The sequence below is a fragment of the Hordeum vulgare genome, chromosome 5H (genome assembly GCF_904849725.1).
Source record: "Hordeum vulgare subsp. vulgare chromosome 5H, MorexV3_pseudomolecules_assembly, whole genome shotgun sequence".
Classification (NCBI taxonomy): domain Eukaryota; kingdom Viridiplantae; phylum Streptophyta; class Magnoliopsida; order Poales; family Poaceae; genus Hordeum; species Hordeum vulgare.
In genome coordinates, this window is record NC_058522.1 from 567428086 (window position 1) to 567441864 (window position 13779).

The window sequence follows — 13779 nt, forward strand, 5'->3', positions numbered from 1 at the left end:
TTGTTGTGGCTCTTCGGTGTGATGTTTCCTAATTCTCAGGGGGAGGTAGTTTTGCCTCGTCTCATCTATTTTGCCGCAAAGATAGTAGACGAACCTTTACCCCAAAATCCACCATATAGCTTTGGTTCTGCTTTGCTTTCTCACACATACCGAGGGTTGTGTGATACCACTCAAAAAAACGGCATTCACATCTAAAGCTCCATTACTTTGTATCTCTTACGAGTTTCTACAGTTGTGGTCCTGGGAATACTTACCTGTAGGACGACCGCAGATAGTAGAACCCGCAACCCCGTACAACTATGGTGAGGGTGTTGTAACTATGTCCACTCGGTGGATGCTGGGTCGAAAAAAATGGTCTACTAAAATTGCAAAAAATTGTTACCCCATATACCATGATCAGTTTGAGCTTCTTAACGACTCACCAATAACATGGAACCCGTGGACTGAGGCGCACATTGATATGGTATTTGGTTCGCAACACATGCCAGTGGAATGCGTGAGAGATAGTGCCTTTTGGATGACTCGCTGCAATTTACTCTATCTATGGTTTGTGGAACCGTATAATCCTGACCGTGTCATGAGACAGTTCGGTCTATATCAAGATATTCCACCACCGGTTCCAAGATGTATCGACGAAGAAACTCATAAGTAAGTAAGATGTGACCTAGCTAAATAGATATTCCATCAACTATTCTTGAATTTTTTTTGTTATCTATAATTACAGGATGACCAATATGGGCAGATCTGGTGTGGACTGGAATGCAGAAAACATTGAATGGATAAATCAGTGGAATAATGAAGCTCTACAAAATATAGTGCCTCAGCAACGGTAATTTTACTAATGTTAATTTAATTATGTGCTTATAAAATACAGAATGTGATGTCAATTTAGTAATGTTAATTTATTTATGCAGAACGTACGATGCAACTACGACAGAAGCGTACTATAATTGGTATCGCATGAGCACGCGTACTAGACTGACGAGTGAACCACCTACGATGCCAACACATCCAACGCATATGGAACAGTTGCAGAGACGGATGGACACATCATCAGCTTACTATCGTGACTCTGCGGTAATAATCAACATCTTGCTATTCAGGTCCATCATTTCATGAACAATTTAACCAACGAACAACGATTTTTTCAGATTGATATTTGCACCCAAGTACAAGCGATGGCGAGGGAAGGAATGCGAGCCCAGGGAATTGATCCTAAAGGCAGGTCGTGGTTTAAAAAAATTAGCGAATTCGTGAGCACAAGGTTTACGAGATGCGGTACAGAGAACGACCTTGTCACTGCAGCGTACAACATTCCGGAACCGAGGTCAGCTAGACCGAGTGCGGCGCCGTCGTCGTCCATGCGGTGGGGAGAGGGTCGTAATACTACGCCAACACTTCCACGACATGACTCGTCTCTACCAATACATGGGCAGACATCACAGGTAAATGCTCCAGATGTAGGTTCGACACCCAAACAGACTCATTTCGTGGAGCAGGATGAATATACAGCATACGGCGCACACATTCAAGGATCTCAGCCATATCTGTCCACGCGAGGGATTAGGATGCCCGAGGAGAATCGTTGGGCTGAGACAAGCGAGGGAGCACAAAGCTACAACAGCGGTCAGGTATGTACAATTATAATAAGCAATTACATAACTTCTATTTACACATCTTTTTGCTACACACAATTTATTTTGAAAACATTTTTTCGTGGAGCAGGAAATTAATGATTCATCATGGGGAGATGAACATACCCAGCGTGGCGTACAGAAAGAAATACTCATAGAAACCCATGATACTCAATGCACGCTCCCAGGAATGATAAATAATTTTTTCGGGCAGGACGTTATTGGTCCATCTTACATCAATTCTGAGTCACAACCATTCACCTACAATTTAGAATCATCATCTCAATATGGATTTCAGACTCCACCACCTATGCATGAGTCGCAGACACAGGAACACGAGGGACAGTACGGTCGTGGTCTTCGTGAACACAGACCCCCTGATCGATTGTCACCCTCCGGTCGTCGGGCAAGCACTAGTAGAAAACAGGGCATTGAGCCAACCACATTGGACCCGGATTGGATATAAACCGGTTCTAAAGGGTCTGTCCGCTGGGCCCCCTCCCTGCAGCAAATGGCCGCAAGGCCTTTAGGACCAGTTTGTAACACAAACCGGTCCTAAAGGTTTTTGGACCGTTTGCTGCAGGGAGGGGGCCCAGTGGACAGACCCTTTAGAACCGGTTTGTATCACAAACCGGTGCTAAAGGTTTTCTCATTTTTGCAGCAACTGCGGGGCCCCGCTGTCAGACCCTTTACCACCGGTTTTTGACACAAACCGGTCCTAAAGCCCTCCTCTCCTTCCTCCCCGAGCACCCTATATTCCACCCCATTTTTTCTAGCTCGAGCTCAACTCCATTTTTTCTCTCTCCTTCCTCTTGGGAGCTCTAATCCATCCCCATTTTTCTCCACCATTTGTCAAGATTGTTGGCACCCATCGGTCCTACGGTTAGCATCAACATTCCCTCTTCCGGCATTGCAAGTTTTGCTCGTTTTCTTGCTCATTTCATTTTTGTTGTGCTAGCTAGGTGTTTGATGAAATGCCTAAGGTAGAGAGAGTTCATCATTTGTTATGTATACATATGTAATTTGAGCTCAAATTTAATTATGATTTGTGGTTTTTTTTAGTGTCGCGCGCCTTGTCCCCTTCCTCACCGCCGTCGATCGCCCCGTCACCGACACAACCTTGGTGAGCCTATTGTTTTTATTTACCAAAACAAATTTTGATTTGTATGATTTACATATTTACTTGTATATAATTTTCTTATTGTGTAAGATTTTTTTTATATGTATAGCGCCATGGTTTTGATATCCGTCCCCGTTGGCCCTCGTCCAGTCTATGATTCGGATGTGGTATATTATCTTTTATAACTACATATTTTCATTTCCTGATTATATGACAATTAATTACGCCGACCAACTTGACATAGATATTTTTATCTAGGAGGTAGTGGAACCGGAAATGCCAATCGACCCTATTGGTGAGAAGTTACACTTAGTTGAACAAAAAAATGTTGGCCTGAAAGAAAGATTGAAAAAAACTGAAGAAAGGTTGGAAAAAACTGAAAGAGAGAAGATGACCTTGGAAAAGGTTCTTGCCGGTGTCGTCGATGGTCACAAGAGCGAGATGGACGCAATGCGTCTGAAGATTAGAAAGATTAGAAAATATGCAATTAGTAAAGAGGCTTGGTATCATTATGCTGTCGGGTCAATTGTTACCTTTGTTGCGATTTTGATCGCATTTGTTGTTGTTTTTAAATGCATTAATTAGAGAGATTTTTTATGGTTGGTTTGAGTGTGTGTTTTTATGAGAACTATATATGTATGGTCACTACGCTACTTTGGTTTTAACGTGTGATGAACTTTTTGTATTAATTAATTAATTTAGTCATGATGATTTAGCATAATGGTTTTTTATAAATTTATATAATGCAGATGAACTGGCAATGGATGTACAGTGATCAACGTCGTCCCGAATTCCTTAATGGCATGCATAGTTTTCTCAATGTGGCTGAGAAAAACAGGCAGAATGGATTTATTTTTTGTCCATGTAAAAAATGCCAGAATAAGAGGAATTTCCCTAACTCAAGAACCATACACACCCACCTGTTGCAAGAAGGCTTCATGCCCAGTTATTTTTGTTGGACCAAGCACGGAGAAAGAGGGGTTGTAGTGGAAGACAATGAAGAAGAAGAGGATAATGATAACTATCCTATGTTCGGTGAACACGGTGATACTGAAATGGGGGAAGACGAGCCTGAACTTGAGGACATTGTTGATGAGTGTGATGATGATCTTCGTCAGGTCATTCGTGAAGAACAGATAAACTGCGGAAGTGAAAACGAGAGGTTGAAGTTGGAGCGCATGTTAGAAGATCACAAAAAATTGTTGTACCCAAATTGCGAAGATGGCCAGAAAAAGCTGGGCACCACCCTGGAATTGCTGCAATGGAAGGCAGAGAATGGAATATCTGACAAGGGATTTGAAAAGCTGCTGAAAATAATGAAGAAGATGCTTCCAAGAGATAACGTGCTGCCCTGCAGTACGTACGAAGCAAAGAAGGTTGTCTGCCCTCTAGGATTGGAAGTGCATAAGATACATGCATGCATCAATGACTGCATCCTCTACCGCGGTCAGCACGAGAATTTAAATGCCTGCCCGGTATGCGGTGCATTTCGGTATAAGATCAGGCGAGATGACCCTGGTGATGTTGAGGGCGACGACCGCCCCAGGAAGAGGGTTCCTGCCAAGGTGATGTGGCATGCTCCTATAATACCACGGTTGAAACGTTTGTTCCGAAACAAAGAGCATGCCAAGTTGCTGCGATGGCACAAAGAAGACCGTAAGGAAGACGATATGCTGAGACAACCCGCTGATGGGTCGCAGTGGAGAAACATCGACGATAAGTACGAGGACTTTGCACGTGACCCAAGAAACTTAAGGTTTGGTCTAAGTACAGATGGCCTGAATCCGTTTGGGGAGCAGAGTAGCAGTCATAGCACCTGGCCCGTGACTCTATGTATCTATAACCTTCCTCCTTGGTTATGCATGAAGCGTAAGTTCATTATGATGCCAGTGCTTATCCCAGGCTCGTCGCAACCCGGCAACAACATTGATGTGTACCTGAGGCCACTGGTTGATGAACTTTTAGAGTTATGGGCTGACGAAGGTGTACGTGTGTGGGACGAGTACAAACAGGAGGAATTTGACCTACGAGGGTTGCTGTTTGTAACCATCAATGATTGGCCCGCTCTTAGTAACATCTCAGGACAGTCAAACAAGGGATACAGCGCATGCACACATTGTTTAGGCGAGACTGAAAGTATACATATAGGCAAGAATGTGTACCCGGGGCATCGTCGATTTCTTCCAGACAGGCATCCCGTAAGAAAGAAAGGAAAGCATTTCAAAGGCGAGGCAGATACACGGAGGAAGCCAACCCTCCCTAAAGGTACTGATATATATGACATGGTCAAAGATATAAAAGTAATCTTTGGTAAGGGTCCTGGCGCACAATCTGTTCCGAATGACGCCGACAACCACGTAGTCATGTGGAAGAAGAAATATATATTCTGGGAACTACCCTATTGGAAATTCCTAGAGGTTCGCTCTGCGATCGACGTGATGCACGTGACGAAAAATATTTGCGTGAACCTGCTAAACTTATTGGGCGTGCATGGGAAGAAGTCGAGAGATACACCAAAAGCACGGCTGCACCACCAACGTATGCACGAACGAGATGACCTGATGAATCGAGAGAATTTCAAAGGTCCTGCCAGCTACGCTCTTACCAAGGAAGAGAAGGAGATCTTTTTCCAAGTCCTGAGCAGTATCACGGTCCCGTCTGGCTACTCGTCGAACATAAAAGGAATACTAAACCTGGAAGAGAAAAAGTTCCAAAACCTAAAGTCTCATGACTGCCACGTGATCATGACCCAGTTACTTCCGATTGCATTGAGGGGGCTTCTGCCAGAAAACGTGCGAGTACCCATTGTGAAGCTATGTGCATTCCTCAACGCAATTTCTCAAAAGGCAATCGATCCAGCAACTCTACCAAGTTTACAGAAGGACGTGATCCAATGTCTTGTCAGCTTCGAGTTGGTGTTCCCACCAACCTTCTTCAATATTATGACGCACCTCATAGTTCACCTAGTCCAAGAGATTTCCGTTCTCGGTCCTGTATTCTTACACAATATGTTCCCCTTTGAGAGGTTCATGGGAGTCTTGAAGAATTATGTTAAAAACCGTGCTAGGCCAGAGGGAAGCATGGTCAAGGGCTATGGAACAGAGGAGGTCATTGAGTTTTGTGTTGACTTTATTCCTGACCTGAACCCGATCGGTGTTCCTCAGTCGCGCCATGAGGGGAGACTGCGTGGAAAAGGCACGCTAGGAAAGAAATCAACAACATGTATGGACGAGCAATCTTTCACTCAAGCACACTACACAGTTCTAGTTAATTCCAGCTTGGCGGCTCCATATATCCAGGAACACAAGGATATTTTACGCTCGGAATACCCAGAGCAACCTGAAGATTTCATTGCTAAAGAACACGCGAAGACTTTCGGCGGTTGGTTGCAAAGACGTCTCATTAATGACAACATTGTTGAAGATGAGCTATACTTGTTGGCCAAGCAACCATCTTCGACTGTATTGACCTTTAAAGGGTACGAGATAAATGGTAACACATTTTACACGGCAGACCAAGATAAAAAGAGCACCAACCAAAACAGTGGCGTCCGGTTTGATGCAAAAGACGACAACGGGCAAAGGGTCACATACTATGGTTACATAGAGCAGATATGGGAACTTGACTACGGACCTTCCTTTAAGGTCCCTTTGTTCTGGTGCAAATGGTTCAACCTGTCACGCGTGAAGGTAGACCCGAAGTACGGAATGACAACAGTGGATCAGAAGAATCTTGGGTACGGCAATGATCAATTCGTCCTAGCCAATGATGTGGCTCAGGTTTTCTATGTGAAGGACATGTCTAGCAGACCGAGAAAAAGAAAAAGATAAGGAAGCGAATACATCAGACGATGAGCCAAGGCGCCACATAGTTCTTTCAGGGAAAAGAAACATCGTGGGAGTCGAGGACAAGACTGACATGTCAGAAGATTACAATAAATTTGATGAAATTCCTCCCTTCAAAGTCAAAGATGATCCAAGCATCCCGTTAAATGATGAAGATAGTCCATGGTTACGGCGCAATCAGAAGAAAGGCAAGAAGAAAAATAGATAGGGGGTGTTGTTGGTGATGTGTAATAATGTATTAAACCTTTTATGTAATTGTGTTGACCATTTTGATAAATATTAAAAATTTGACCAGTTTCCACTAAATTTGATCATTTTGATAAATATCATTTTTATTTTTTAAGTGTAAAAATAACATTTTGACAATTTGTAAATAAATGTAAAAAAAACAGAAAAGGAAAACAAAAAAATAAAATAAAAGAAGAAACAGAAAAAAGAAAAAGGAAACAAAAAGAAAAAGAAAACAGGAAACAGAAAAAAGGAAAAAAGAAAAATAAAAGAAGAAACAGGAAAAAGAAAAAGGAAACAAAAATAAAAAGAAAACAGAAAACAGAAAAAAGGAAAAAAGAAAAATAAAAGAAGAAACGGGAAAAAGAAAAGGAAAACAGGAAACAGAAAAAAGGAAAAAAGAAAAAGGAAAAAAACCTTTAGGACCGGTCTGTAACAACAAGCGGTCCTAAAGGTGACCTTTAGGACCGGTCTGTAACAACAACCGGTCCTAAAGGTGGGTTCGGTTCGCGCCCGAATTTTGGACCCTTTAGCACCGGTCTGTGTTAGCAACCGGTGCTAAAGGGTCTTTAGCACCGGTTGTTAACACAGACCGGTGCTAAAGGCCCTATACCTCTCCGGGGTCGCCAACTTCTCGCCTTCCCGCGCGTGCCTTCTCTCCTTCCCGACTCGGCCTCGATCTCTCCTCGCCGCCTCGCCGTGCCGTCGCCTCCTCGCCGCGCCGCCGCCTCCTCGCCGCGCCGGCCGCCTCCTCGTGCCGCCTCGCCGGCCGACGATCCTCGCCGCCTCCTCGCCGCGCCGTCGGCTCCTCGCCGCGCCGGCCGCCGCCTCCTCGCCGATCCTCGCCGCCTCCTCGCGCGCGGCCTCCTCGCCGATCCTCGCGTCGCCTCCTCGCCGCAACGTCGCCTCCTCGCCGCCTCTTCGCCGTGCCGTCGTCAAAGGTATATCCATATTTTCGTATATTCACGTAAGGACATCCTATAAAAAAAGTTACGTGAAGCCGCCTTCATCATATTCCGACGATTCCGTAAAACCCTAAACCGACGATTCCGACGATTCATAGTTTACCCTAAACCGACGATTCCGACGATTCATAGTTTACCCTAAACCGACGATTCTGACGATTCCGTAAAACCCTAAACCGACGATTCCGACGATTCATAGTTTACCCTAAACCGACGATTCCGTAAAACCCTAAACCGACGATTCCGACGATTTCGTAAAACTTTTCGACGATTACAATTCCGTGGAACCAAGGGTTTTCGGCGGACCTTGGCACTTACAAAAGCCGTGGTAGAAGCAAGAGGAAGGCGCTGGAACGGATAGCGACATTAGAAGAAAAGGTGTCGTTTCTCTTGAAGAAAGGGGGACACCCTGTACCTGACACTGAAGAGGAGGAAGAAGATCCTGCACCTGACGCTGATAGGCAGCAATTAGAAGACGATCCTGTAGCAGATGCCGTCCCATCTCAGCATAGAAGCAGCGTGGGTTCCACGCAGCTGCAGCTAGAAGACGGTCCTGCAGTCGAACCGTCGGCGCCTCACTACCCCGTGGATGATGTCACGGAGAAGACAAACTGTGAGATACATATGCCAATGGGGAACATATCCTTCATGGTGGCGTCAGGCTATGCTTTACCGAATCAACCTGGAGCAACCTACCATGGTGGTCAGATTCCAGCATCCCATGCTCGTGTCGGGTTGTCAACAATTACGCCGGGATGCCAGTCAATTGAGCTTGATATTCCTGGAGGTGAAGGCGAGAAGACACTGGGAGAAATGGAGCTTGGTATCATCTTGTGGAAGAAGAAACACATCGTGTTTCCTAACGCGGCGCCAAGGCCACCGACTCCTCCAGGTACAATTATGCACCACCTCCAACAATTACTGAATGTTGCACCACATGTAAGCCTATTTTTAATAGTTTTTTCACTTTCGTACAGAGAATGCACGACCTCCAAGTCCACCCCCCAACGCACCTCCAAGTCCACCCCCCAACGCACCTCCAAGTCCACCCCACAACGAAGATAGGGAGCCCGAGGCCGAGTGTCCATCGCCCGTGCACTCCAGTGAGCCGACGGATGCGCGCACTACGGGTACGGCAAAGCGGAAGCTGCAGTTCAGAAGAAACGGGAGTCCTCCCAAGAAGAGAGAAAGGAAACCCAATAAAGTCAAGACTCCCCCGAATTTACCAGGCCTGATGACTCCGGAGGAACTAGACGAGGCCGTGAAAGCCAAAAACAAAGCATGGTTCGCACGGTTTCCCCTGAAGCCCCCTCCAGACATCTGGAAGGAAACTCTGAAGAACGTACCAAAGTGGAAAATTGAGCGCACCATCGACAACTTATATTATCCTGAACCGCCGCCACCGCCGCCCCTTTCAAACTATGAACGGTTCATTGAAAAGATGCACACCGCACAGATGAAGCAGGCGGAGCAGATGAAGCAGGCGGAGCAGACGAAATGCGGGAAACAAGTTCCCCAGCTCGGACAACAAGAAGCACAGTCAATTGCCCCGCTCAAGGTGTTATCTGACCAGGCTTCAGTGTCCGGTCCACGCATGGGCGACGTAGGTTACGCTATTGCTGATGTGGTATATAAATATAAGACCGAGCAGCCTCTGGTCGAAAATCCTAGTGCTCTAACAACCCAACTATGGAATTTACATGGTTGGTACTTGGAGGCCGCAAGGCAAAAGAGAGACTGTATCATGGCGGCAGTTCAGGATCAACACTACTTCGGAGAGTACGGTGTGGAGGTTGGGTTCGATGATTTTTTCCAGATGTACAATCAACGTGCCCTCGACAAAGCTATCGTCAGCTGCTACTGTTTGTAAGTGATTTATTTGTGTAATTTAATTATTTAGTTAAGCTCGCGTTCATTGCCCGTATAATTATCACTCACGAGACATTCTTTTTGTATGCTACTATGCAGAATGAAGATTCGTGAATGCAGGCTGGCAGGAATCTGGGACTTTGGGTTCATTGACCCGTATTCGTTTCATCAAGAGACAATATAAAAGTTCAACAAGGATACACCGGATGATTTGCTAAGGTTTTTGAAGCGACAAAGTATCAAAAAAGAAATACTTTGGCCCTACGCATTCAAGTGAGTGTTACTGTCTTGTACACATTCCATTTTGCTTACCTGATGTTAAGTGTAATTGATGAGTATGCATGACTGCGTGTGTACACGTGCGCAGGTCCCACTTCATATTGTTCATCATTAGAATCGATCAAGGAGTGGTTGAAGTCTGGGACCCGTTAACCTGGGACGCTGACAAATGGAAGAGCGTGCGTCAGATGCTTCAAAGGTATATATATATCGGCCTCTTTCGTTCATCGGCCTCTTTTTCGTTCATTTCCTGATATCAAGTAAGTAATAATTAACTCTTGTATTCATTTTTCTTTGTCGGCCAGGGTTTGGCAAATGTTCATCAAGGAAGAACCCGGTACATGGGCAGACAAGCTCCACTTTCAGATTAACAAAGTAAGTAGTACTACGTACCCTGGTTTCAATACCATTACCATTCTCTTGATTATTATTAATTTGACTGAATTATGTTCTTGTATATAGGGCGTCCCGCAACAACCACAGGGCACTGATTATTGTGGATACTACGTTTGCGAGTACATTCACAGGATTATCAATGAGAAATCCCGTACTTCCAGAAATCTAGAGGTACGTAACCGGATCTTCATAACTTTATTTATGTTGCCATCAATTATGTTAGTTTTGTTCATAACTTAATTGTTTTCATCTACTTCTTTTAAAGCTGCAACGAAAGCGGGCGATGCTAAGACCAATCCAACGTTGCAAGGCAGTTGCAGAGGAATTGGCAGGATTTCTCCTCACGCAAGTCATAGATGAAGGCGGAGAATTTTTCCATCCTATGAACCAATAGCCAGCTCCCTTCTCTATGCAAGTATAGAGCTATATATAGGAAACGAACTTCAAATTATGTAATGATAATCGGTCCAGTACTTCGTGTTACATGTATATATGTACTTTTATTTGGTGCATCAACATTTAACCGCAAACACGGAATCGGAGAAACACTTAACCGCAAACACGGAATCGGTGTTTCCGGATACGTGTTTCCGATTACGTGTTCGTAAAAAACGGAACACGGACACACGGAATCGGAAACACGAAATCGGAAAGACGTAAACGGAAATGCGGAACCGGAAACACGTAAACGAAAACCCTGAAAATACGGAACACGGAAACACCGAAATACGGAATCGGAAACCCTGAAAAGAAAAGGAAAAAAAAGAAAAAAAAAGCATTAGGACCGGTTGGTGTTACCAACCGGTCCTAAAGGTCCTCCGCCTGCGCGCACTTTTCGGCGCCCACGTGGAGGCCTTTAGCACCGGTTTGTAAGAGACCGGTGCTAAAGTGGGGGGCCTTTAGTCCCGGATACGTAGCACCGGATGTGTATCCGGGTCCAAAGGCCCTTACCAACCGGTTCTAATATCCCTTTCTCCACTAGTGAAGGCCAGCTGGTCGTCGTCGCATAGGGTGATTCGTCTATGTATGTGTGCGAACAATTGCATCTCTCTATGTCAGTTTCAAACTTTCAGATGTACGTACAAGACATCTATGTAGTTTCATGAAATAAAAGTTCTCGATATATTTGAAGTTGCTTCCATAAAATAAGATACATAAAATAAGATTCATAAAATAACATACATAAAATAACATACATAAAATAAGATACATTAAGATGTAGAGTTCATAAAAAAAACTACATAAAGTCGTCGTCATCCTTCGACGATGCAGAGCTCTCGCCCTTTGACGAAGCGCTACTCTTGGCCTTCGTCGATGATGCGCTCTTGGCCTTCGTCGATGACGCGCTCTTGGTACTCGACATGAAGATATCGTCTTCGTCCTCACTATCGTCAATCCATAAGAAGGGATGTTTTACTCCACCTCCACCGCGTATGTGTTGGCCTTTCTTCTTCCATCTTTCATTCAACCGCAGAAGTTCTTTCCGAATCTCCTCATATGTCCTTGCAGGCCACCCCTTCCTAGCTAATGCGTGGGCAACCTCATTCAGTAGCGTGTCACTACTGATGAGTTCGTCCCATGAAACTATTTTATTATCTATCTTGAAATTGCTAGCTAAGCGCAGAAGACACTCGGACATACCACTATGAAAACTACGATCGAAAGGATAATGAGACATTTTCAGCACACTCCTTACCCACCTTGGTCTGGAGGGGGTTTTATAGGTGCAGCAGAGCGAGACGAATAACTAATGGCGGGAAAACGAGGCGGGAAAGCGAGGGCGGGAAAGCAAGGGCGGGAAAGCGAGGCGGGAACAAAATGGCGGCAAAGCTATACGCGGGATAAAATGGCGGGAAAGCGAGGCGGGAAATAAATGGGGGGATAAAATGAACATACACGTAGCTGAAATTAAGATACTCATTGCGGAAATTAAGATACACATTACTGAAAATAAGATACAATTTTCCGAAATTAAGATACAACTTGCAGAAATTAAGATACAACTAACACAACTTAACATACAATAAAATAAATCTACTGAGTCCAACGTGGATATTTTCCTTTTCCATCACCAGCTTCTTCTGCTGCCTTGGCGGCACGAGCCCTTTCTCTCTTTCTCTCCCTCTCAGCTTCACGGGCCTGTTCCCGCTGTCTGTAAACCTCCTCCAGCCGAAGTTTCTCTTCTTGATTTTTCCTTATCATCTCATCAAGAAAAGCCCTCTGCTCCACACAGTAATCTTCCCACTCTTTCTTCTGCTCTGCTTTCTCCTCTGCTTCAGCCTTCTCACGACGCTCTTCCAAGTCCAAGCTAGCCCATGCACGGCGACCTCTTTCACGAATCTCGGTCACCGCCCAGTCCGGCATTTCCGTGTCAATCCAACGATAGTACATGCAGAGAGGAGGAGGAGACTAAAGGATGGATCAGATTCAAGTAAACAATAATATCAAATAACAATAATCTGGATGACTTGAGCATACCGGAGGCCTGACGTACGCAGAAATAGATTCGGGTGGATCAGATTCATAATTGGCGCACATGCAAAACTTCATGCCCAACCAATCTGAAAAATCCGTCACCTCCTTCACCTTGCAGACATCTTCGCACCAACATCGAACTGCTTCCACCCCCCGAGGCAAGCTTGCACTCTGCATTTCCTAGGCCTAATGCTCTGATCCGAACAAGGCAAACTCATACTGACTATGGAGGTGCAGGTGCTTTGAAGTCTGTCTGATGATGAAGAGAGTTTCACTCCCTGCCTCCTTTTATAGGCTCTGCCGGATGTCTACGCGGGAAAAAAGGGCGCGAAAACGAGAAACTGCAGCGGGAAAATTTGGCGGGAAAATAACGCGGGAAAATTAGGCGGGAAACTATTGCACTGCTCGTCCGTCGTTATCGCGTGTACATTCTAAAATAAGTCCATATACATCCATATGTAGTCTTGTAGTACGAACTCTTAAAAGACTCTTGTAGTTACTTTTGTATAAATGATATTTTTTTCAAACATGAAAGAGAATTGTGTGTGATCATTATAGAAGATAAAGAAGAAACAAGTACAAAGCTCTAAGCGTCATACAAAAAAAAGACCAACTTTACTAAGAGCATCATTATAGAACCATGAAAGAGAATTGTGTGTGATTATACGAACAAGGATTCAAAATCATTTACTTTCATGTAAATGATAGTTGCATTTTAAGTATTAAGATTACATATTATGGCGACCAACGAGAGCATCATCACTAAGTGATTAGTTAGTAATGTTTTCTACTTTATTCCATGGCAGTGTCACTGCTGCGATAGCAATCAAACATTCACTCTCAAAATATTTGACCGAGAGCTAAAACATACTTTCTCTATAAATAAATATAAGAAACGCTATTGTAAACAATGTCGACCTAGAGATAAAAGCCCCACGAAACCACCGTAACGAACAGTGTCGACCAGG

The 13779-nt window shown here is 44.5% G+C and overlaps 1 long non-coding RNA gene across 1 annotated transcript; it reads left to right on the forward strand.

The window, feature by feature from the left end:
- Window positions 1-736: 736 nt before the first annotated feature.
- LOC123400049 lies at window positions 737-1285 on the forward strand. Its single transcript, XR_006610473.1, has 3 exons — window positions 737-829; window positions 915-1077; window positions 1152-1285. It is a non-coding gene; the product is annotated as an uncharacterized LOC123400049 (long non-coding RNA).
- Window positions 1286-13779: the final 12494 nt, after the last annotated feature.